Source organism: Rhinolophus sinicus, linkage group LG11, assembly GCF_036562045.2.
Source record: "Rhinolophus sinicus isolate RSC01 linkage group LG11, ASM3656204v1, whole genome shotgun sequence".
NCBI classification, from domain to species: Eukaryota; Metazoa; Chordata; class Mammalia; order Chiroptera; family Rhinolophidae; genus Rhinolophus; species Rhinolophus sinicus.
Genome location: NC_133760.1, coordinates 15,541,322 through 15,562,219, shown reverse-complemented (window position 1 = coordinate 15,562,219; position 20,898 = coordinate 15,541,322). Strand labels below are relative to the sequence as shown.

Sequence of the window (20,898 nt, the reverse complement as noted above, 5' to 3'; positions counted from 1 at the left end):
TTATATTTCCCCTCAATTCGTGTGTGTGGACCTGGATTCTCACTCTCAGACCCAGTGTGCAGAGCAGACGGGGAACAACAGACTCAAGTTGGAAATGATTTACTTCATTAGCTGGGATTACAAGTTTAACTTACAAACCAGAGGTCAAAATTTCTCATTAACAAGGGGGCCGTGCATCGCTGCAGGCTTTGGTTCAAGAGGAGACCACTCTTATTACTAACTACACATTTCAATCTGTCTTTGATGTTCTCCTTCTTCCCTCCTCCCTTTTATTTTTTGGCAGAGGAGCTGATTTTAATTGTGGCACTACAACAAGGCTCCCTCCGAGCCGGGGAGCAGCCCCTGTCTGCTGCCACCGAGTGAGCCGGGCTCAGGATTGGGTGCAGCCCATTGCTCAGGGCACATTTTAATGGCTCCCCTTTCCTACAAGGCTTGGATTGTTTTCCACGTGATTCTGGTTAATTTCGCTGCGGGAAAGGGCATCGGTTTTCCTTGTGAGCTTCTGATCTGTCTGCCTCAGAGAGGTGAAATATATTAAAACAGAGAAGGAGGCGTCATTCTAACTTTCCGAATGCAAGACCAGACCCAGCACACTCTCCAGCACCCAGCATAAAGAAAGGAGTTTGTCAGAGACCATTACGCTATAAAAAAAATAAGTAAATAAATGCTCTTTTGATAAATCAGCTTTGGTTGTTTACAAAATACTCAGACTGCCTTCATGTGCCTCTTCTCTTCAAAACCACAGCCCAGGGTTAAAAGAAGCAACTTGAGGGAGCTAGCACCTTTGCAGAGGACACTACACTTGGAACTCAAAATCCAATACCACAGAATCCTTCTCCACACAAGACAACCAGGAATATACAGCAGCAGCTTGTGGTTTGCAGCACAAATAATAGACGCTTGACATCCACTTTCTGTTTCTAAAGACCGGGCCCCTGCATGCAGGCCGCGGTGGCACAATGACCATTTTAACTGAAACGGGCTTCGAATGGAGCCACTGATGGAAATGATTACAATATCTAATTATTTAGAAGCATAGCAGTTATCGAAAATAACTAAATTGTTATTCTGCTCTAGCCTGGTAAGAAGGTCACATGCAAACCACATAAACTCTAAGTAGTCCTTAGTTGCTATTAATGCACAGGGACGTGGCTATTAATGTTCATTCTCCCTGAGAAATGTTTTCTTAGTTGCCGTGTGAGAAGCCCATAAGGTGCTGCAGAGGCCATGGATGAGTGTCCAGTGTCCAGCAGACAGGCAGCTGTGCTGCCACAGAGTCAGAAGGCAGAGTCCACTGCTGGAGCCGGGGCTGGCCTGCTATGCTGCCCCCAACACCACCACGTTCTGGGCAAGGCAGTTTGCTGTGGAAGCCACTGTGCTGTGGGGAAGAGAACTCACTGTGCAGAATGAGCAAGATTCACGGAGGTTCATGGGGGTTCCGTGGGAGACCACCTGGCTCTCATTCTCTGCCCCTTGGGGGCTTCTCATCCTCGGAGGGATGACTGCTGTCTTTGCTAATGTTCAGTTTTAGTCCCTTCCCCGTCTCCAGTTCCCTTTAACAAAAATACTGCTTAGAGCTCAAGGAATCTGTTTAACTGGAGGTGAAGCCTGTTTCTTAGCTGGGGAGAGTCAGCAGCTCAGACCTGGGAAGCCACAGTGCCTCCAGGTCACAGAGGCCCGAGGCAGCCTGGCCATCTGGGCTAACGGCCACTTCCTGCTGCCCAGCAACACCCTGGGGCTAGGCCAGGCAGTCACCTTGACGGGGCTGCTGGGGTGTCTCACCCATTCTGGGCTCCCCACCCCCACCCCGTCCGGCAGCCTCTCAGTTTCAACAGGGGGCTATCTTAACAACAAGACATCTTAGAAAGGTCATTATTGCTCGTCTAATTTCAAACAGGCACCACAATGAAGGGCTGTCTTTGTGTGGGATTAATTTTAAAACCTCAGGATTTGATGTCAGTGGGAAAGAACCAGCGTGGGACTCATACTGCTGCCTTCTCCTGCTTCTGGCCAGCACCGGGGGCTCGTTTCTTAGGAGATGAAAACTCTGACAAGCCCTTCAGTCAAGCTGAAAGCAGGCAGCAGTCCAACAACACCCACAGGCCTCCGGGGCATCCTGTGACCCCTCCGAAAAGTCACATTCACTTTGCTCTTGAGAAAGGAAAAATAATGCTGCAGGCATTTTATTTTAAACCATGTGAAATAAGGAAATGTGAAGATGCGAAAATGAAGTGAAAAAAAGTTAGAATTCATTTCCGTCCTTTGCAGTGGCTTAGAAGCCAAACTGGCTCATTTTGAAAAAGTGTAAAAATCTGATCCATTCACCAGTAGGCAGAGACTACAAAATGCTTAAGGTAAAATATGTAAATATGTAAAATTATCTGTTGAAAACCATCTCCTTTTGTGCTTGAAAGAATTTTTTCAAGCATCTTTATTTCTATTCTGCATTAATATACTGTTGAACAGAAAAGTTACTTTCTGGCAAAACAACAAAAACTGAGGTACTGAAAATAGTGATTCTAAAGTGAAGTCCATACATAAAGGGAAGGACAAAAAGGATTCTACCTTCTCAGTCACTTATGTGGCATTTTTAGTAATAATTTAAAGAATATCATTAATAGAAGAAATTACAGAAGCCATTTCTCAAAAGCAGTGTTTGTCTGAAAACTTGAAACAAAACCCACCCGCCGGCCTCCACTACCGTTTCTTTTGGAAGTGGGGGTCCTACTCCTCCCAGGTTTCCTCCACGTCTCCTGGACCCAGCCCTCCACTGTCCTCACTTACAGAACTGGGGCCCCTCAGCAGTGTGTTTAGACACACACCACAAATAATTGGCCGCAAACAGCTTACCTTATGTCTAAATAGTCTCAGATTAATTTTTAAAAAATATGTAGAAGAGTGGCTGAATAAATGTATATGGTTACATTACAATTCATTTAGTTTGATTTAAATATATTTTATTGCAACAAATAAAGTATTCGTTTATTAGTCACATAACTTCCAAATTTCAGAAATAGTTTTGTGTTTTGCTTTTTTTTTTTCTTACGGGAGGGTGTTCAACCAACTAATGGATTGTCTCATTGAACCAACACCTTCTAGTCATTTTCCTGTCTTTTCCTGGGTGAAAGTGTCCTCCCTGACTGGCAATCCAGCCCCATTGGCCAGGGATGGAGGGATTGAGATGAGTGCGTGCCTGAGACCAAATCCACTGAGCTTTCAAGCCAAGTATACAGAACGCTCAGATCCTAGAGGGGCAGATGTGCTATATACTTAACCTGTATTTATGACAGCAGTATTGTTGGGGAAAGGAAAGGCACTTAAAACTGAAAAATTGTTCTTGGTTGTGCAAACACTTGAGTATTTTCTGAAAGATCAGACAATAGAAAGTGAAAGGCTTTCTCAAAACAGTTTTCAAATCTGCTTTTCTACTGTAAACTCTCACGTTCCTATCCCTGGTTTTCATATTTTATTTTGTTTAAATTTCTCATTTTCTCAACAGGTCACCACCGAAATTTTTTAAAAATCATATACATACTCAAAAGAGAGTTGCCAAGTAAGGTTTCTTAGCTCCTCCCCATGCTGATGGAAGGCAAATCAACAGAGCTCACCTCCTAGTTCCCTTCCGCTAGACTTGGGCTGATGTCGGCCTCCCCAAGAAAGCCCAGGAAGGGGGGTGTCAGGAGCCTGAGAGCTGCTGAGCAGGTCAGTAAGATGGGCCTGCAAGCGAGGGTATAAAGTTGTGATGTCTTAGTCATCATAGATTTTTTTTTTGCATTAATTCTTATTTTTTAAAAATTGCATTCAAATATTTATCTTGATTACTAAGTTTTTCGGTGCCTCCTTAAATTTTGCCCCCAGGCAAGTGCCTCTCACATCTTCATGGTCCTGGCCTTTCCGTGGGGAATGGATGCCCCGCCATCCAGGCAAGCTCCCGACTAGACCAACCAACATGGCAGAGAAGCTACCATTTCTCCCAACACCTGTGTCTCAGAGGGCCGGAAGCAATTCCTTTACTGGCCCTTCTCAATCCAGGCTCACTGGAATCTCTCAAACTTCATACCTTCATAAAGACTTCTGAAACAAGAAAACTCCGACTTCTGAAACCCAACATGGGAAGCGAGTCACTGAATTACAATAGAGCTTTTCTTATACATCACACTAGACCAAATTATTCTACGTACCGTCAGAAACCACATTCATAGTACATAAAGGTTTGCTGTTCTGATAAAGGTCTTGAAAAGACAGGAGGAGATGTACGGGTATTATTAGCTTCATTATTATCAACCACCACCATCACTTGCTGGCTGCCATTCATGGAGCTGAGGGCTCTGCATGTTTTAATATGCTTAGTTCCCGGCAACCCTGATGGCAAACCTGAGTTTGCACTGGCCATGCAGCTGAGCTGGGAGATGAAATCAGATTGGACTGCAAAAACCACATACCATGGAGCTTGGAGGTAAGTGTGGTTTTACTCTTTCTTGCACAATTGACTGGCCTAGCTCTGTGCAGGGATGCTGAGACCAGGGCTGAAGGTTGGCCAGGCGGCTGCAATCATGGCACTCCACCACCATCACCACCATCCCGCCCCCCATAAGCCTGAGGACCTGCAGCTGAGGGCCCCTGAATGTGACCCAGCAGAGGCAGGTTCCCCAGCTACATGGCCACGGGAAGGGGCAGGGCTCCTACTCTGCTGGGCGGCCCTGGACACAAAGGTGTACCCAGAACCAGAGTCTGCTTCCTCTACATAATGCCTTCAGAGAAGTCGGCAACAGGAGCACTGATTTTTAATTCTGAGTCCTTCTGCAAAAATAATCAAGACTTGCTGTCTGAGCAGCAGGATAAACAGATCTCCAGCTTAAAAAGAGGAAAGGAGGGGTGTGGGGAAGAACCGTGGTTGTCACAGCTGGAAATTTAAGCATTAGGAAAAGCGTCTCTGTGTGTCATGTTCCCAGCCTGCCGAGAAGTCAGCCAGGTCAAGGCAGTGACCAGCCTTGGCTCTTCACCTTCCCTTCCTGGTGTACCTTCTATGTGTGGGCGCCCTGGCTTTGTCACTCTCTTCCTCCCTTTTCGCCCCTCAGCAAGCCCCAGGGGGTGTTTGCTCATAGTATGCTCACCTCCATTCCTTCTTAGCTGTTCTCTCAGCTTTTCACTTTGTATTATGCCAAGAGCCCCTAGATGTACTGTCTGCTTCCCCAGCCAAACCTCTTTTATAAATTAACCTCTATAATGGGGTACATGAACCATTTCTTCCCCCAAACCTTTAGCATTACAGAGAAGTCTCAAGTCCCCCTGGACACCTAGATCCCAATCCATGGCTACTCCTCAACCTTACAAAAAGTAACCACTGAATCTGTATATACTTTATCTGACTTTTTTCTATGCTTTTGCAACATACATGGGACTCCATTAAAACTAGGTAGTATTCATTGCTTTTATGAGTTTTGTTGATATTTTAAATGTAAACTATACATATATTGTTCCATAGATTTTTTTTTACTGAACAATACATCTTAGAAATCTATTTGCATGCCCATATGTCCAATTCAGTTGTTAAAAATTGCTGTTTAAAACTCCATGCTGTGAAGGTGCCTCAATCTATTAAGTTTCTGCTACTACAAAGGCTGCTGAGATGATTCTCTGGGCACACAGATGTTTCTGGAGGGTAGGTAAGGCAGAAGGACTTGCTGGGCTGCAGGGCTTGCACATTTCTGGTTCTAAACGACACCGCCAGGCCCTCCAAAGCAGGCGCACCAACGTGTGGTCCAGCCGCATCTGAGAGCAGTGCCCTGGTGGCCTCGTTAGTACCTGCTATGATCAGACTTGTAAATTTTTGCCCATTTGATGGGTGACAAATATTATCTCATTTAATTTGCGTTTCTCTTAAGATTGGACAGGATTGGCACCTTTTTTTTTGTAATAAATTTACAATCCATCTCCCACGCCTCTTTTGTGAATTGCCTGTTTATATTCTTAGCCCATTAAAAAAAATGAATAGTTTCTTTTGAAATCATTTGCTTCCCTGCTTGAGCACAGAGCAGGAGCTCTGGACACGCGGGATCTCAAGCCACCCATTCCCTTTGTAGGTGGACACAGCAGCTTTGGGCTCCGACACATTCCTTTAGAAGGGATCAAATATCGCCCCTTCTGTGAAGCCTTCTCAGTATTCCCATGGCCTTTGGGGATCGCTGATCCTGAAGCTGGCAGTGACATAAGCTAGTACCATTGACAGGAGCCCCTTGAAGTCTGGGGACCCTGGGACACACTGCACCTCAGGCCCCACAGCACTGCCTCAGGGGTCTTTTCACAACCAGCTGGGACTTCCTCCCCAAAGCTGTGCAGCACTAGTGCTCTGGTCCCAGCCACGGACTCAGCCCAGGGTACAGGGTTCTCTGGGCTTCACTTGCCAGAGCCTTTCCCAGCTGAGTGCCTACTGTGTGCAAGTCCTCAGCAAAGTGGCCCATGTCACACCTTTGTTTAACACCACTACTTACAGTTGCCAATACCAGGTTCCACGACTTGCTTCAAACCTCCCAGCAGGGCCCTAGCAAGACTGGGATTCGAACTCGGGTCAGCCTGCCTGCAGTGTCCATGCTTTGCTGATGGTCCTAGCTGCACTCCCGGGCTGGCTGCTCCTGGAAGCTGAGCTGAGTGTAGCCAGTGTGTTCAGGATCCAGCCACAGCACCCGGCACCCCCACCCAACACCCATGCCCTCTCTGAGGCATTTGTGTCACCAGTCCATGGCCTTAGCCACTGGAGGCAGAGCCCTGGGGAGCCTTGCCTTCCCCCTCCCATGGTCCCATCTCAGAGGATGCTGAGTAACAGGTACACATGGGGAGAGCCATCTTGAGCCCAGAAAGCCTTGGTGAGGGTCAGAGACAGCCAGGGTCCCACCCACCCTGTGTGCCCCTGCTCTGAGAGCCCACTGAAAAAGAGAGGCAGGGTTCCTGAAGGTTGACAGACCAAATTTTACTCAAATTCCAATAAATTTTCCACTTAATATTAACATTTAATACTGAAAAATCCTAATGGTGACCTGATTCCCTTTTTTGAATTCCAGCCCTCTCAGATAGCCTCTTTCTCGAGGTGACAAGCTGGTGGCACCTGAATTCATTACTGCCTGATTAATTATGCTGCCTTTGTACAAGGGAACAGGGGACTTCAATCGGGCCCAGCCACCATCCCCAGGCCTCTGTCTCATCAGGCCGGCTGCTGCCAGAGAAGCTGGCCCCACGCCTGATGCTGGAGCAACTGGGAAGCTGGGAGTGGTGGCTGGTTAGAGGTGGCTGCCAGAAGTCAGAGGGCCTGGGATTTGGGGCCCTTTCTGCAGAAAAAGGGGGGGCATAAAAAAAGGGCATTGGGTGGTCGAAGAAGGAAGGGTGAGTCAGAGGCTGCAGAGTGGAAATTTCTGCTCTCTCCTAGGAGGGGTAGCAACCAGGAGACCCTCTCCTGGATCCTTTGAAGCTGGGTACCACCCCTTCAGGACAGAGCACTGGGTCTCAGAAGTTACTGTTTAGAGCAAAGGTATCCCTTGGGATGCATGGTCACTTTGGCGAAGTCCAAGGTGTACATACCAGCTACCCAGTCATGTGTGTGGCACAGCTCTAGTGGGCATCCATTCAGTGTCTCAACATCTGGGGTGGGGGTCATGGCAGCTCCAGGGTTCGAGGCAGGGTGAGAACCACTACCTCCCAATTTGCTGGTTTGTTACCCTGCCAGGGCGCTCCCACTATGGCCCTTTGTCCTGTGCTTTCTGCATTTGTCAAAGTCTGCAAAGTTGTGAAACAGTCACACTTGAAGAGTTGTAGAGTGATGTGTTTTTTCAAAGATAAAGTAACTAAATATCTTTGCAAATGTCAGTTCCCCACCCCTACCCTGAGTCCGCACAGTGTGGAGCAATAGGAGGAGCACAGGACAGCCTGAGCGCCCCTTGGGTCTTGACCTCAGCAGCTCTGGTTTTGAATCTTACACTATTATGGATGTGCTGTGTGACCATGGCCAAGTTACCTAACCTGTCTGAGCCTTGGTTTTCAGGGACAGCACTCTGTGCCCACAAGGTGGTTGTGAAGGTTAAATAATAGAACACACATGAAGTCTTTGTTTTTGTCCCAGGAGGTTCCGACGTCCTGATATGAGTCAGCTTGATCCAACTGTTTTGGTGCCACTTTGTCAAAGCTGAGTAGTGCAAACCAGAAGTGCTGGTTTTCATTACTAAGCGGTGTGTGAATTCATCATCCCATCCCAAAGCTTCAGGGACTGGGAGAGCATGCATTATAGGGCAATTTTGTAAAACCTTGTTTCTAGGCCACAACAGAGCATTCCACACCCTACCAGCTTTGTCCCACCCAGCTTGCCCTCCCTGGAGGCTTCCCCAGCCTCCTCCCAAGCCACCTGGCAGGTGTGGTCACAGGAGCACCCCTCCAGGGTGGGGAGGGAGGATGCAGGTCCCAGGAAGACCCGAACAGTTGCTCATGTCCTGAGGAGAGGGGTGTGTGTGCAGAGGTGTAGCCTGGGAAGCCATAAAGAGTTGGCAATGGTTCAAGGGCACCAGGACATGGGGTGGTAGCATCACCAATCAGAAGCCAGGACTGCAGTTCAGTGAAGGGAGAATTCTAGGTCCAGGCTGGTCAACAGCAGTCACGCGTCCAGCACTAGGAATCTTCAGCCTATTGGAACACCCCCACTCAGACCTGAGAGGCAGACCCAGTTCCCTAGGCAGGGCCTGGCTGGAGCATCTGAGCCTCTACTTGGAGCCCTGCCTGTGCCTAGAGCACACAGGTTGTCTTACCAGAGAATGGGTGCCTGGCTCCCAGAAAGAAAGATCTAGTAGCTGAGGTCTCCTGAGGATAGAAGGGAGTGGGGCGGGAGCAGGGAGACTGAGCGAAGTCCGTCCAAGGGAAAATGGGGCAATAGCCTCCATAGCATCTCAGTTTTCAGAAGTTGAGCCCACAAGGTTCAAACACTGGAGGTTTTAAAAGTTAATTTGGAAAGATATAAAACATACCAAAGCAACTTAATGACTTGACCTTCAGACCAAAGCAGCAGCCACCTTCCTTAGGTGTCCAGGTGTCTAGACTCATGCTCAGTGCCACCCAGGACTTCTGATACCCCCATTTAACTTACTTGGGGAAACAGCATGGAGGCTGTTCGAGAGCATTTTTCTCAGTACGGGAGACTGGTCTCTCCTGATCTGTGGCTGTCAACCGGCCAAAGGGCCTCTGAAAAGACAGGGAAAAGAACAGACAGTAGGGCAGGGCTCTCACTTGCTACCCTTTTGGAATTATAATACGTCCATTATATTAGTAAGAGATTAAGGTATTTGCCTGAAGGTAAAAGACCAACTACTATGGACTGAATTGTGTTGTCTGTACCTCCCTCCCCTCCACCCCAACAACCAAAATTCAGCTGTTGAAGGCCTAGCTCCTAATGTGATGGTATTTGGAGATGGGCTGTTTGGGGGAAGTGGGGTTGGGGTTAGGGGGTGTAATTAGAGTTAGATGAACTCAAGAGGGTGAGGTCCTCATAATGGAATTAGTGCCCTTACCAGAAGAGACACCAGAGAGCTTGCTCCCTCTGCCATGTGAGGACAGTGAGAAGGTGGCCATGTGCAAGCCAGAAAGAGAGCTCTCACCAGAACCCAATCATGCTGTCACCCAGCCTCCAGAACTTTGAGAAAATAAATTTCTGTTGTTTGAGCCCCTCAGTCTATGGTATTTTGTTATGGGAGCCTCAGCTGACTAAGACACCAACAAATGGACTTCTGCGCTCTTTCTTCCTGTCTAGTCTTGAAGCCACACTGTTGGTCAAGGGGACAGTGAGTGCTGAATAGCTGAGTACCTTGCACCAGAGCTATCTCACAGACCAGTTCAGTTCCTAATGATTTGCATCCGGAAACTGTCAAAGAAATGCTAGGACCCTGAGACGAGAGGATCACCCCCAAGGATGAAGGACTTCACCCACCTTCCCATGCTCAGTCTTACCATCTGCCAGCGCTGGTGCAAAGTCCCAAAGATAGGGAGGTCAAGGGGTGAGCAGGGGTGGAGGAGGCAACCAGCCTCCAACCTCATCCGGGATATCTGGTCATTTTAATCCATCAGTATAGCAAACGCAGAGCCTGAAATGTGTGTGTCCCCCTCAACCCTGTCCCCTCATGTTGCTTCACAAATGCCACCCCCAAGCACAAGGGCTCCATCGGTATGGAAGACGATCTCCAGGACACCTACTTCTCAGCTGCCTGGTATGCCAGGAAGAACACTGGATCAAGAGTCAAAAAACTTGGCATCTATAGGTCAGCTCCTCAATTCCTAAGCTGGGGCCTCAGGTCAAGTTACTTAACCTCTCTGTGCCTTAATTTCCAATCTTTAGAGTGCATCAATACTTCCCGTGTTAGGTTATTATGAGAATCGATGAGATAACAAGGAATGGGAGCTCTAAAAAGGTTGATTTCCTTTTCTTCTTTTCCTACCCTGCCTCTGTATCTGCCCATTTGCTCCTAATTTTACAGGTATTTCACAAAGTTCACTGACTGGGGAGAAAAATCTTTCTTCTTTCTTCCTTCCTTCCTTCCTTCCATCCTTCCTTCCTTCCTCTCGTTTAAGATGTCAAAATATTTTGGAAAGAAAATTGGTCTTAGGTCAGAAAACTAGCCTGGCACATAGTAAGTGCTCAATAAATGTTTGGGGAAGGGAATAAGGAAGGAACAAAGAAACTTTCCAGGAAGAGTGGGTCGCTCTCTCGTCAGGCTCCTGTGTCTTTGCTACAGTGCACACTCAGAGATTTGGTGTCCTTTCTGCATGTCTGTCTCTCTCTGGTGTTATGAACTCCACTCGGACAGGCACTGCCCAACTCTGAGCCTGACTTCCGGCAAAACTCAGCAAACATGGGGTGAATGGAAAGAAAGCTTCTAGTGCTTAGAATTTCCTCCCTACACATAGATCACTGACTCAACAGTCTGATTTTCTAGGCTGGAAAGAAGGGCTCTGCACTTGACCATTTGAGTATAGATGACATAGTGGATAAGACAGAGTGGGACCCTGCTTTAAGAAAACGAGTTGCCTCAAAGACATGCTGGAACAGTCAATTGGATTCAATAAAAGTAAAAAAAATACATTTTCCATTAACTATCATTGACAGTGGCAAATTTGTGTGGTCACATTAGAAATATTCATCTTTCTGTCTCCCAACTATCTCTCTAGTCATTGTTTAAATGGTATATTTTTTTCCACCTTTGCACTTTTTACCTTTCTGATCTTTATGCCCTAAGGTGTGTGTCACTATGTAGCTGGTTATTTATCCTGTCTGACAATTTTTGTAGTTTGATGGCAATGTTTAGTTCATTTACATGTAATTTAATTATTTATATATTTAGGTTTAAATCTATAATGTTTCTATATCTTTTTCTATTTATCTCACCTTATTTACCTTCTTTTGGAAAAATTATTTTCATGTAATTTCCTTTCTATTATTAGTTTATTAGTTATATATTTTTACCATTCCTTTAGTGGCTACACCCTAGAGATTATGTTATGGATTGAATCATGTCCCGTCCCCCTGCAAATTCATATATTGAAGCCCTAGCCACTCAGTATGACTGTATTTGGAGACAGGGCCTTTATAGAAGTAATTAAAGTTAAGTGAGTTCCCAAAGGTAGGGCCTGATCCAATAGGATTGGTATCATTATAAGAGACACCAGAGAGCTCTCTCTCTCTCTCTCTCTCTCTCTCTCTCTCTCTCTCTCTCTCTCTCTCGATGACATGGTAAGAGCATCTGAAAGCCAGGAAGGCAGCCCTCACTAGAGCCTGACTAGAACACTGATCTCAGACTTCTAACCCCCAGAGCTGTGAGGAAATAAATTTCTGTTGTTTAAGCCACTCAGTCTATGGTATTTTGTTATGACAGCCCAAATGGACTAAGACAGATTACAACATGCATCTTTAACTTATTAAAATCTAAAATAAATTAGTAATTTTACTAGTTCTAGAACAATGGAAGGACCTTGACATGTCTTAACTCTATTCATTAGTTCCCACTTTTTGTTCTATTGTCAGACATTTTAATTCTTACATATATTTTGCTAAAAATCCCTTCTATATGTATTTAAAGTCCTATAAGACATTATTTTTGTCACTATCCATTTAGATTTACTCACTTATTTACACTCTCTGTTGTTTCTGCATTCACTTCTTTCTGCATTTCTGAAGTTCATCTGTGATAATTTTCCTTCTGCCTAAAGAATTTTGTTTAGTTTATCTTTTAGTGCATATTTGCTAGTGACAAATGCTCTCATATTTTGTCTATTTAAAAATATCCTCAACTGAACTTCATTATTGGTGAGTATTTTTATTGGTTATAGAATTCTGGATCGGCTTTTCAATGCTGTAAAGATGTTATTTCATTGTCTTCTGGCTTTCATGGTTTCTGTTGAAAAGTTAGCTGTAAGTGCTGTGGTAGCTCCAAAGAAGGTAACCTGTCATTTTACTTGGCTACTTTTAAGATTATCTCTTACTCTTTGGTTTTCAGTAGTTTTACTATAGCATGTCTCGGTGTGACTTTCTTTGTATTTATACAGCCTAGGGTCCTGCAGGGCTTCTTGAATCTTGGAATTATGTCTTTCATTAATTTTGGAAAATTCCTGGCCTTTATCTATTTAGATATTGCTTCTGTTTTATTCTATCTCTTCCTGTCCTCTTCTGGGAATTCAATTACAATTATGCTAGACATCTTCACTATGTCCAAAATATGACATACTCTTTCTATATTTTCCATCTTTTTGTCTCTTTGTGCTCCAGTCTAGATATTTTCTTCTGATGTATCTTCCAATTCACCAATCCTCTCTTTATCTGTGTCTAATCTGCTTTGAACTCATCTAATATATTCTTAATTTTAATTCTATTTTTGTCAATTATAAAATTTCCAATTGATTCTTTTTTTATATATACATTTCTATTCTCTGTTGGAATTTTCCATTTTGTCTTTTATCTCTCTGAATGTATCAATCAGAGGTTATTCTGAAGTCTATACCTGATAACAGTAATAACTAAATTTCCCGTGGGTCAGTTTCTATTATCTATTTCTTCTCTTGGTTTTGGGTCATTTGGTCTTGTCTCCTTGTATGCTTCGTAAATTTTGATTAAATGCTGCATATTGTATATGAAAATTTGTAGAACTAATGTGATACTGTAGATGATGCTATCTTTCTCCATAGACTGTCTTTTTGCTTTTGTAAAACAGTATAGAGGCAGATCATCTTAATCTGGTTTGAATCAAAGTTTTATCTTTGTGACAGTTGATCCTTTTGTAATTTGCCCTTACTGCTAGTATAGGCTTTCAGAGGTCCTAACCAAAAGCCTATGACAGGGCCTCCTTGAGATTGCCAAAGTTTTGCTCAGCTTCTTAGCCTTTAAGTCACTGCTCTTAGAAATAAATGCCTTGAGGAAAATAGTAATACTGTTATGGTTGAAATGTTCGTGTCCCCTCCAAATTCATGTTAAAGCCCTAAGCCCGATTTAATGGTATAAGGAAGTAATATCTTGGGAGGTAATTAGGTTTAGATTTGGTCATGAGGGTGGAGACTCCACGATGGGTTTAATGCTCTTATAAGAAGAAGAAGAGATGCCAGATATTCTTTTCTCTGCCTTGTGAGGACACAGTGAGAAGGCAGCCATCTGTCAGCCAGGAAGAGGGCCCTCACCGAGAGCCAATTATGCCAACATCTTGATCTTGGAGTTTCAACCTCCATAAATGTGAGAGATCAATGTCGGCTGTTTAAGGCACCCAGTCTATGTATTTTGTTATAGCAGCCCAAGCTGACTAAGAGAAGGTGTCAGGCTCATCTTTCTATGCTTCCCTTTTCTCCAGGATCTTATCCTCTCAAGTTCTCACTGCCTGGGTAGATCCCTGATGTTTTCAGACAGATTTTCCAAACTCTTCTAGTTGTTTGAGGTAAGAAGTTTAGTTTGATTCAGGCTAGTGTTCCAGAGCTAGAAGCAGAGGTCTCAGCTATTTCTTTAGCGTAATTTCTCAGCTATAATGATGGTCAGCACAAAAATAAAATTTTGGGGGTATTGGCTTTGGAGTAATAAATTCTATCTGGGTGGGTAAAAACAAAGTACAAATTGATATGGTTAACTGGGAAAAAAAGAAAATTATAGTTTCCTATTAAGGCAAATTATTCTAATTAAATTAGTACAAGGAGCTTTGCAGCAGTCACTGGAAACATACAATATATCACAGCTAACATCCCAATATTTTTCCCATAGTGAAGTATACCTTTGGTTTATAGCAGCAAGAATTTAGGAGAGCTCCTAGCATTCCCAGCCCTCTGCCAGACTCTGGGTCACACTATAAGATGTTTGCCAGGTCCCTAAGAAGATAATGTGTTTGACTCTGCATCACAGGCCAGGCAAATTCACTCAGCAAACACAGCAACCAAGTTTAAAGATTCTTATCTTTTCCAAAAGTTTCAGAATTTGTTCTTTTAAAGTGCAAACATCCATAAAAACTGAGATGAAAGAATAAGCAGACAAAACAAACATAGTTTTCCATAACAGAGTAGAGACATGATACAGCTCAATACTTGTCAAATGAACACTGCTGTTTTAAGCTTTGCCCTAACAGATGGTTCATGTCATATAGGTGAAAGGGCCATCATGGCATAAATTTCAATCAGAGTATCAGGACGAACTAGTTAACTTCAAGACCAGAGCTGCATACTGTATCTTGAACTGCATGCCCTATAGGAAGAGAGAGAAGACGAGAGCAGTTGGGAAGGCTGAGGGTATTGACTGCAGGCACTCACATTTTGATAAGCAAATGGGCTTTTTTACCAAGTCTGGACATAACTACCAGCAAATGTATAGTTAAGGCTACTACGTGAAATGCCTTGGGAACTAGATGGATGGAGATAAATCTGCAAGCTCAAGAGACCATTCCCTAAGAAGTTTAGAGACTGGTTAATGGGATTATCTTTGGCCTTGAAACACAATTGGGAGAGTCAAGACCAACAGCTTAAGTTGGATTGCTTCAGCTAACAATATAAGAGATGACGACAGGAAGTCCATGGGGGTCTTTCAACACAGAAGAAAAAAATGGTTACAGGCAGGTTATAATCACAGAATCTACTAGGACTAAATGGGTTCTCTTGTAGATCTAGTCTAACCATCTTATCTCATAGAAGATGAGCTGACACCACCTAGGGAACTCCCTTTCATCTGTCAAGACTCGTATCAAACATCAATTCTTCTGCAAAGCCTTCCATGCTTCTATTTGGCTTTCTTCTTTATCATTTTCTAATCTGGAGAGTGAGCTCCATAATTTCAGAAGCTCAAGCAGAGTATTAATCCTAAATAATACTTTTAAAATGTCAAATATCCCATCCGTGTTTAAATTGATAATAGTCCTATGAATGTTACCTTTTTCTTTTTACCATTTATTTGATTTAGGATCTAAATGTGATGATTTTCCTTGCAATTAATTATTGAAGAACTGGGTCCTTTGTCCTGGAGTTCCATAAGATCTGGATAGTTTCAATTATGGCCCCACAGTGTTTCTAACACGGTCTCCTACGCTTTGTATTTCCTGAAAGGTGGTAATTGATCTAGATGAGGCTCAACCAGATTCAGGTTTGATTTGTGTGGAGGGGCAGGGGCATGAGGAGTGTCAAGACGACTTCATAATTGGTGCTGAGTTTTTCCATTAGAAGGCGCACCGTGTCAGGTTCAGTTTTCATGGTGTTAGTAGCCATCGCTGGTAATGCTTAGATCCATTAATTAATTAGGAATGCAAAATGATGATGTTCTATATCTCACTCTTCATTTATTATCTGGAAATACTTCTATAAAGAGAAATTTCCCCTCATCTACCATTTAAAACCACTTAACAAGACCATGCTTGTCTCTTTCCATCTCCCGCGGCTGCAACAAGAGGTGTCGCCACGTCCGCACATCTGCAATGGATGGTTGCAGGCGACTGCTCCAGCTTCTTAATCAAAAGGAACAAGCGGACCGACAGCACCAAACCCAGTAATCTGAAGTCCCACAACTCCTTCTGCTACAATGGGCTGATTCACCGCAAGACAGTGGGCGTGGAGCCAGCAGCCCTCGGCAAAGCTGTGGTGGTCATCATGAAGCAGAGATCCGACCAGCGAAAGCCAACCACCTCCTATGTGTGAACCACCATCAACAAGAACGCCCGGGTCACCCTCAGCAGCATCCGGCACACGATCCCAAGAACAACAACCTCCCGGGCCTGCGCAGAGCCAGCGCCATCCTGCCCAGCCAGGAGCCTCTGATGCTGAAGAGGAAGCAGCCTTGCCCCACCCAGAGCTCCTGAGCACCTCCCCCCACCAAAGCAATAACACATAAAGCTCAGCTGATCCCTTTCCCCCCACAAAAGACCATGCTTTCTCTCAAGTTGGAATCTTCCGCCAGAAGATGAACAACTTTAAGCAAACCTTCATTTATTCTTTATTTTCTAGCCAAGAAATAACTGCAAGATGGTGGGCCTGAAGGCTGCAGAAAAGTTGATCTTGCTTGGTTCTTCCCTCACCAGTCCGCTGAGGACCTGCTGCCCTGAGATTTCCTTAAGAAGCCATTGTTCCAGGGCTTTACTCTAAAGGTCTACCCTTTCTCTTTGAAAATGTTTTCTCCGATCATTAAGGGAGTTTCTAATTTGGGGAACAGATAAAAATTCATCAAAATTATACTTTTAAAAAGCCATAATCTTGAAACTGCAAAGATCTGGCTGCAGGGAAATCCAGAATTGAGGAAGGATGCTAATCAGGACAGAATTTAAGACAATAGTTTATAATCTTTCATTCCCAGCACCAAGAATATCCCAAGGAAATGCCAAGTAAAAAAGTAAAATCAGTGATGGATTTTGCATTTTGAGAAACTGACTGAGTTTCTTGATCAAATACTGATTGCAAGTCTGACTCAAGGTTGAGCAGATAAAAAAAACCCTCTAGGGCACCCCCAGCCCCTTAGCATGCTGAGATTTTGAAAAACCAGACCCTGGCAATCAGAGACCTCACTTGTTCCACAGCTGAGGCTTCTCCCCCAGCTCCTGGCTCCTGTTAACATGATTCTGGTGCCAGGCTGGGAGAGAGAGTGGTCCCTGTTTTGCTTTCTGCAGGGGTTAAATGGAATCTACTCCACAGCTGAGGGAAGAAATACATCTTTCTCATTAATTTCTTGAGGCCGGGGACCTTCGCGGCAATGAGGCTCCGTCCACCCTGTAGAGCTGTCCAGGCAGAGGGTGCCCAGGCCTTCCTGAGTTCTGGGTTCCTCACGTCTACCCCAGACCCCCAAGACTCAGGCCCTAGGAAGATTCTGACCTGTCTGGCCACTCCTCATAGGCTTTCACTAGGCACACCAGTGTGGTTTGCTAACTCGTGGTGCGGCCTTGCGACAGTCTGTTTGTGCCTCCGTTTCCCTAGCTGCAAAGTAATAAAGTTGGACTTGATCCTTGATTCACACAATCACCCAGGAAGCTTTTCCAAAACCTTCTTGTCAAGGTGGCCTGGGGACCCACCGGATCGGAATGGGTGGTGGGTGTGAAAAGGACCCGGAGGCTCGCAGTCCAGCTGGAACCCAGGAGCCACGCTCTCCCGCCTCTCCAGTGGCTCCACCCTTGGGCCTGGTCGCAGAGCTCGCCTGCAGCCTGGGCGGGATGGTGCAAGTCTCCGGGCCGGTTCCGGGAGGCCAGGCGGGGCGGACCCGGCCAAGCAGCCCCACTGGAAAGACTCGTTTCAGTTGGAGCAGGCGGAGGCCGGGCGGAAACAGACTTGTCGCCTCTCTTGGAGCCTTCCGAGTCCTCTGCCCCGTCCCCAACCCCACCCTCCACCCCACCTCCCCTCTCAGCCCCGCGGGTTGGGGAAACGCTGGCCAGCAGCTGGGGCAGCAGGAGGTCACTCTCTCCAACGCCGGGCCCGCCCACAGGTTGCGCCCTGAGGCATCACTTGGGCTCTACCTCTGGTCCCCCGGCTCTGACTCCGCAGAACCTCAATGGGGGAGGAGAGAGAGAGAGCGACCCAGAAGGACAGAGGGAGGGAGGGCCAGACCAGAGCGGAAGATCTGGTGTCAAGAACCCCAGCCTCGGGCTCGAGCAGTGAGCAGCCCAGGCGCAGCTGCCTCCTCCCCCATCCCCCATACGGCCCCGAAAAGCCTTCAGGAGCTGCAGTGCTCAGGCGACCCCAGGCGGAGACAAGAACCTGGGACAGCAGTTCCGTTGGTGAAAACCCACCGGCAAGCCAGCTCTCCACCCCCAGCTCCTCCCGCCCCGCCTGGGCCAGGAGGATCGCGCCTCTGGGCCTGGGTGTGGGATTGGGTCCCTGCCCTGCCACCCCCCGCTGGCCTCCACCCCGTCACTCCACGGCTGTGGGCTGCCGCCTCCAAAACGCGCACTGATGCTGAGCTGCGCGGTGGGATTCAGGCCTGGCCCGGAGCCTGTAAGGAGGGCAGCGGCCAGCCAACTCAGACCGGGGCTGCAGACCGGTGGGTCTGGGGGCTGCAAGAGCCCGCTCGAGTCTCTGGAATTCTCAGCCCAGGCCATGTGGTCCACGGGCTTGTGTACCAGCTCCACCTGGGTGGGTGTTAGAGCACTAGGGAGGCCGGTGGACCCCTGCCCAGGCTGCAGCCCTGCTGACTGTCCAACAAGGTCCTGCCTCCTCCTTGAGTTTTCAAGTTTTCTTAGCACTTTCCACAGAATAGGAGCCCTTTCCTGCTGGGGAAGGTGGACACCACCAAGTCTGCCCATGGCCTCCCTCAGGTCCACAACGAAGCACAGGATGGGACACCCAGGGGTCTTACAGGCCCTTTGTGAAAAACGGACACCTGGATGAAAACAGCCCTTTAAGGCCCACAGGTGGCCAAGAGTGCATGTCCACCACTGGTCAAATTTCTGCTCACCTGCTCAAACCCGTCTGCAGACCAGATAAGGGACTGCATCAGGAGTGAGTTTGAGATCTGTCCTGTCCTGTAATCCTGTGTGACCTTGGTAAATTTATTTAGTCTTTGAACCTCACAGTGTTCTCATTCATAAAAAGAGCCTGCCCTACCTTCAGAGTAAAGTGAGAACAAAAGGAGACATAACAACTCGTGGCCACCTTTAGAGCCCCAGGTATGAGTTTTCAAGTTTTCTTAGCACTTGGAAAAGAATGTGCAACTGCCAAGATTGGGGAAGGAGACAATCCCATCCTTGAAGGAAGAGAACTTCAATAAGAACTTTATTTTTCCTTTTATAAAAACACAATCCAATACTGGAGAAGTGTTAAAATTAAGGCGTCATTAGAAGCCATTTGTTAAGTTTTAACTTTCTCTTTCTATCAAAGAAATGGATGAGGGTGGACAGGAATGCTGGGTGCTCTAAACCTGAGGGAATTAAGAGCATCAATTATGGAATCACACATACTTGGATTCCTATCTCTACCATTTACAAGCATTGTTACCTTAGATAGGTGACTTACCTGCTCTGAGCCTCAGTTTCCTCATCTGTAAAATGGAGAAAATAATAACACCAACTATGGGGCTGCTGAGAAGTTAAATGAGATAATGAATATAAAAGTGCTTGGCATGGGGCCCAGCACATTGTAATACAGGCTAAATGCTAGTTAGTGTTTTTCTATTGTTCACGGTAGTTCCTCTTCTTTTCTCCTTTTACCAGCATTCTATTGTAAAAAATTTCAAATATACAGAAAGATGGAAAGATTTGTACAGAGAACATCCATGCATGCTCCACCTAGATTCTACAACTAACATTGTACTATACTTGCTTCATCACAAATGTATTCATCGATCCATCTAGCAACCCATCTGTTCTGGTTACAATTGTGTAACAAATTCCCCAAAACGTAGTGACTTAAAATAACGGCTATTTTGTTATGCTCATGGATTTTGGGAGTTAGGAATTCAGACAGGGCATAAGGAAATTGGCTTGTCATTGCTCAACGATGTCTAGGGCCTCAGTTGGGAAGATTTGAGGGCTGGGGGCTCATCTGGAAGCACCTTCATTCACATGTTTGGGGGTTGACAACAGAGAGCCTGCATGTGGCCTCTCCATGAGTCCTGGACTTCCTCCCAGGATGGTAGACTCAAGGTCGTCAGCCTTCTTACATGGCAGTTCAGGGCTCCAAACAAGGCAGAAGTTGCTTTGCCTCTACAACTCAGCTTTGGAAGTTACATAGCATCACTTCCTATTGGTGGAAGCAGTCACAGATTCAGATAGAGGAGAATTAGACTCCACTTTTTTTTTTTTTTAGACTCCACTTCTTGATGGTGAAGTGGCAAGGTGACTTTGCAGAAGATCCCCTGAGACGAGAGCTCTTGTTGCGGCCATCTTTGGAGATGCCACATTTGCCTCTTTGGTCATAACAGTTCTTCTGTAAAATGCCCACCCTAAGATCTCCCCAAAATCTTTCCCTTAAAGCATCAGGCTCAGGTGTGAAGTTCAACGTTTCTTCATATGAATCTGGTCTAAGAGTGGATGTGTTTCCTCAGGTGTGGTTCCTTGGGTACTCTATTTGAAGAGCTGTGAACTAAATGGACACATTGTCTGCCCCCCTGCCTCATCCCTTAGACAGAAGAACAGGACAGGAATAAGATAACCACTACAGATACTCCGATTCAAAAAGGGAGAAAATGGGAAGCACATAGGGGACGTCCCACTGGACCATAATAATTCTGCAATCTAGCTGGGTACATGTTGCCGATTCCTTGGGAGTTGTTTTCCATGGCTCTTCACCCTGCCCTCTGAGTTATCCTTTGTTTTCCATAGGAAAGGGCCTGCATTTGCAACTAAGTAGCCTTCTGAACCTGCTTCCTGCCCATATAAGTGTGGGAATTTAAAGGCCTCTTTTCATTTTGAGTTGTCTCTTTCCCTTTCAGTCTAATTCAATTCCTTGAAA

General features: G+C 45.7%; 1 pseudogene; it reads left to right on the top strand.

The window, feature by feature from the left end:
• The first annotated feature begins 4,443 nt into the window (after nt 1-4,443).
• Nucleotides 4,444-16,328, top strand: LOC109453137 (large ribosomal subunit protein eL28; annotated as a pseudogene).
• The last annotated feature ends 4,570 nt before the right edge of the window (nt 16,329-20,898 follow it).